Raw genomic sequence first — 6,037 nt, forward strand, 5'->3', positions numbered from 1 at the left:
TTATGCTAAATTTTACCTTCAATAGGTGGTGAAAGTGCATGGACTTTCAGTCTTCATTATTTAAGATAGAGGTGCACAATTTTTTGCACAATTCATGAAATCTTTCCACAAATGTTTGGGTTGAAAGGTGAACTTGAGCACTGATTTTCCTCCTCACACAGATGGACAAGTAGAGCAAAATATCTACACTTTGGAATACATGTTGAGAGATTGTGTGATTGAATTCAAAGGGAAATGGGATGATCATACCTCTCATTGAGTTCGCTTACAACAATTGTTACCATTCGAGCATCCAAATGCCTCCATATGAGATTCTTTATCGGAGAAGATTTAAATCTCCTATTGGGTGGTTCGAAGTTGGTGAAGCAGGGTTGATAGGACCAGATCTAGTTCACCAAGCTATGGAGAAGGTGAAAGTGATTCAAGAAAGGTTGAAGACGACATAGATCACCAAAAGTCCTAAATAGACGTTAGGAGAAGGCCATTAGACTTTGAGGTGGATGATTCGTATGAATGAAGTTTTTCCCATGAAGGGTGTTTTGAAGTTTAGGGAGAACGTAATACCAGTATATTGGTCCTTATAAAGTCTCCAAGGGAGTTGTAAATGTGGCATATGAGTTGGAGGGAAAACGTAGTACCAGTATATTGGTCCTTATATAGTCGCCAAAAGAGTTTGCAATGTGGCATATGAGTTGGAGTTACCCCAAGATTTAGCAGCGGTTTATCCGATATTCCATGTGTCTATGTTGAATAAATGCTTGGGCGATCCTTTATTGATTATACCAATATAGAATTTTGGGATTAAGGATAGCTTATCCTATGAAGAGGTCCCCGCTCAAATTTTAGATCGTCAAGTTTGCAAATTGAGGACTAAGGAAGTTGCATAAGTTAAGGTCCAACCAATTCGTTGAAGAAGCGACTTGGGAAGCTGAGGAGGATATGAAGAAGAGATATCCACATGTCTTTGAATTCGTAGAGAATGTAGATTAAGGTATTAAATTCTCTTCTTTAGCGCTTTATAATGACTATGTGTAAGAGTGTTGTTATTTGCTTTTGTTGTTGAGAACAAAAATAATATTACTACCCTAGTCTTTGTAAAAGAGTTCTCATTCAAGGATTAATGTTCCCAAGGGGGATATATTGTAACATCTTGTAACTTGAAATAACTAAGAATAAGCTTAGATACCAAGAATAATCATTTTTGGAAATAAATATGGAAATCTGGAAAATTTCAAGATTTTAAAAGTGAGTTTTTTGTCATTTTCAAATAGCTATAACTTCAATCTCTTGAAAAGTTAGGGTGATTTATTTAAATAGTTGGAAAGCCCTTGGGAAGATCTTTCCAACGGCGTTTTCACATTTTCGATGTCGTATAAGGGAGATATGCCTTCCAGAAGTTGGCTGTGTGAGTGACAAAAATCCAATCCAGATTTTAATAAGGATAAAGTATTCTTTTCACCCTAGTATTTCATAATTTGTTTTAAGGGTTTATTAGGAGTATAACCTCCCAATTTAGTTTTAGAAAAGTTGAGAATGCTTAGGGCTTTGGAGAAAAAGAGGAAGGAAGAGGAAGATCAAGAATTCTTCAAGAACGCCAAAAATCATTGCATGATTTCGTTGAGGGTGATCCCATTAAGGTATGTGAGATCTTTTTGTAATGGGTTTTTCCACCCACACAACAATATACTTAATTCAGCGCAATTAGAATAGGTTGAATGATGAACATTGAAGTCTTGATGAAAAACCATTGAATTCTTGTTGGTTGAGTTGTAGTATACCTTTGGTTGTTTCATTCATGTTTTTGGGCTGTTTTACGAGTCTAATATATTAGGTATTGAGGATTTTACTGATCCTAAGTGTCTGGGGTGATTTCTATTGGAGTTAAGAAGGTTTAGAATTGTAAATCGGAGAACAAAAGTCAAAAATCGCATTTGACAAGCCCTAGGGCGTCGCGCATGCCTGATCCTCTCAGGACTGTTTCTGTCCATCAGACTGTGGCGCCCCGTGCCTCTCAGAGCACCAAGGTCACCTAGAGATCCCATCCCCCCATCATGTTTTCTTACAAATTCTTAAGTTATATACCTATCAAAACCTAGTTGATCCCAACAATCTAAAGTATATCGAAAGATCATGTAATAATTCATAAACATGAGATCATGATCTTTGAATCTATAATTCAATGAAAGAAAAGTTAAGATTAAAGTCAAATAAGTTAAGAGTCAATTCTAAAAGTTGAGAAGCAAGTCAGAGTGAGTTCTTAAAGCTTTCATGAGTCTTAAACAAACATTTTTACTTTGTTTTAAGGCTCAATATACAAGTTGAGCAAAGAGTAAAGAGTTGACTCTATATCTCAAAATTTATAAGGGAACTAAGTATTCCTTAAGAGCTAAGTTTCAAGTTAAGCAAAGAGTAACAAGTTGAGTTCACTTATCAAGAGTTATAAGGAAACTAAGTAGCCCCTATGAGTTTAAACAAACTATTTTTTTACTTTTGAGAAATAAAGGAAGCTAGACTTCCATAGAGCCTATGACTAGCTTTAGTAAGAGAAAAAGGCAACTATGATTTCCAAGAAAGCTTTTGAAGCTAAGTTTCAGCAACTATCTCAAACTAGAGAAGAAATTGTTTTAAAAAACACATATGACCAAAGTATTTTGGGACTAGTATTAAGCATCATGTGGTGACATGAGTTCACGTTAACTCAAACTCCGTAAACCATGTAGCCAACATGGATAGATAAAGTATCATACTTTTTTGGATGATTCCTTAGAAGTTTATAGCATAGACTAGTGGATCCACGTAGTAGTTCAAGTTCTATACCGACGACAAGGTATAGAGGGGTCCTCTTGCAATGTGAGGTAATTCATTGTACCATCACAAAGGCTCATAGTGATGGTTGCTAGTTAGAGTATCTCCCATATAAATTATATTTCTTTCATATATAAGCAAAGTTGAGTTATTATTTTTTATCTTTAATGAACTAAGTATTCACACTATTCTACAAGCTTTCTTTATATCTCATGTGTCCTTATTGCTTTGTATTGAGTTGTTATTTCTTGAGTTGGGCAGAGCCCAGGTAAGTTAATTATTAATCCTTTAAATATTACTAGTGTTGTTTAGCATCTACTCGCATACTCGTACATTCAATGTACTGATGCTAGTTAGCCTGCATAGTTTTATGATGCAGATACAGGTAACCAGGATCAGCACACAATGCTTCGTTAATCCAGATTGAACATCCTGAGTTAGTGGTGAGACTCCTTGAATTCAGAGGACTCCTTCAATTGCTTTCCATATTTACTTTATAGAATGTTGAGGGGTCTGTGCCAACATTCGTCAAAGCAGTTTTAGAGTCTTCGTAGATGGATGGTAGTTCAATTACGTCTCTTTATTTTAGATTCTATATTTGAGACTTAAGTGTCATTTTGTCCAAGACATTATGTAAACTTATCTTATGAGAATATTTCTGATTCAATAACTGATTTTAAGTTAGGTCTTCCCTGAGTTACGAAAGCGAGATAAAGGGTTCGCTCAAGGCTAGCAATTGTCGTTAGGTGACGTCCATGTCCAAGGTGTAGGCTTCTGTCGTGATAGACTAATTTAATCGTACAAAGTTTAAAACTGAATAAAATTTCATGAAAATATAAATACAAGATTTAAATCCAAAGAAAATATGAATTAAAATAAATTATTTAACTCACCATAAAATAGGCAACTTAAGTGTTTAAAACGTTTAATAAATGAAACATACAAACATCTCAACTATACCGACTATTTATGAAGTCTTTAACTAATAAAGATGGAAGTTGGGAGAAAATCCACTACATCCTATAACTAATATAACTAAAAGTTAAATGAAATCCTCCGGAAGCAAGGATGCTCACTATAGATAACTCAAACTCTCGGATGTATCAACAAAGTTCCTATTGGTAATCTTGAATACCTGTGTCTGCATATGAGAAGATGCAGGCCCAATTTCTCAGTAAATGGAATGCACGGAAATGTAAGGGGAATTCTAATCATAAACGTATGCTTGAACATGATAAAAATATAAATATCATTACCTTTTTTTCAAACCTACACAACTCAAGGAATACACAAGGATACCCAAAACTAATCAAACTTACTCAACTCAGATGTATTCAAGGATAAGCTTTTCAACTCAGAGATTAGACACTCAACTTCAAATATATGATACTCGACATGAAATACTCAGCTCCTGATACTCAAGGATAATGCAATGGTAAAAGACGTTATATAACGAAATCGTTATAAAATAGTTAAAACAACTTAGTTTTTTTTATAAAGAAAATGCAATAAAAAACTCAACTCTACTTTTATAATAAAGTAACATAGTTTCAGTTGGAGTTTCTCTAACTCAAAAACACCACTACGAGACTAAGTGGTGATACATCGTCTTGACCACGCGAACTTTCATATACTTTTCCATCACATATAATGCTTAATCTAGTGGATTCACTAGGTTATGCTAAAATCATCTCAAGGAGTTATCTTAAAAGTAAGATCCTTTACTACCCATGATTGCTACATGGTTTATGGAGAGTTGAGTTATCTGAACTCGCATCCTTATATTGGTTCTCAATACTACTCCCAGATTTTACTCAGCTCATATTTTTTTAAAAAAACTTCTTTCTTTGGTTTGGTATAATTACTCAAAACTTAGCTTAAAAGCTCTCCAGGAATCGATGCTTCCTTTCTTGCTCAAATGTGAAAACATGTTAAAACTCTTTTGAAAATATCAGTTTCCTCTAATCTCAAATCTAAAAACCATTTACAATTGGAAATACTTATTTACCATATAATCTATGAATACATGAGCTTTACTCTTAATTTTTAATCAACTCAAAGATTTTAAATCTTAAAAAAAATTTAGAACGTTAGTGAAAGACTTTTGAAAACTTTATAAACTTCTCTTTTACTTGCTCATTAACTTCTAGACATGACTATTAAGTTTCCTTGAATTGAACTATGAATTCAAGGTTCATGATCTCATTTTTATGGGTGATTTCATGGTGTTCAACTAGGAGGGTTCATGTGTAATTATGAGAATGAACTACTCAACTTAAAGACTCGACACTTCTCATCTCAACACTGTTCAATTTATAGGGTTCATGCAGAATTATGAGCATGAACAATTCAACTCAAGGACTTCATGGGTAACATGTTATAGTCCTATGATTAGAATTACAAACTCAAATGTGTTAAAAACTTATTACTCATGACTTATAACTTCAAGATACTACTCTTCTCAAAGATTCTCAATATGTGGAGTCCATAAAGAATTTATGGGCAGAAATGACTTGACTCTAGGGTCTACAAACTACATGGAACTCATGTATATGACTATTCTCATTATCTAATTTACTTCCCCAAAACTTAGTTCAAATAAATGTTGGATCTCAAAAAATTCACAATCAAACTTAAGGCTTTCTTGAACTCTACTCTTAACTCTCTCCTGAATGTGAATTATGAATTCAAGAGTTTTAATTCATGACATGGAGGATCTCATTATGACAAGGTAGACTCATAAATACATTCTCTTTATTCTCATAATCACTTTCTTGAGTCTTGAAAGAAGCTGTAGAAGACTCCATCAAAGGAATCAAAGGGACTTTATGAGGATGTTAGGAAGAATTATCAAAACATATCTCTCAACTCTACCTTGAATTTGAACTAAAAATTCAAGGTTAGTGTCACATCCGGGTTTACGCCCTAGACGTAACCGGCGTCGTCGTCCTCCTTGAGGACTGAGACTAGACTTTTGGTTTACATCTTCACATTCATAAGTTGAATTTAGCGGAAAATTTAAAACTTTTACTACTTCTACTTGGAGGTTTACATAGACCTCTACATACACATAATATATATATCGAGTATTCATAGACCCTTCATATAGGAAGGTTACATAGCCTTCTACTATTATTGCACATAAATATATACATAATATACAACATAGTCCTAAGGATTGTATCATCTCATACCATTTAAAGATCATAGAAATTTGGGCATAGCCTTACTT

This window comes from Solanum lycopersicum, chromosome 10 (assembly GCF_036512215.1).
Source record: "Solanum lycopersicum chromosome 10, SLM_r2.1".
Taxonomy (NCBI): Eukaryota; Viridiplantae; Streptophyta; class Magnoliopsida; order Solanales; family Solanaceae; genus Solanum; species Solanum lycopersicum.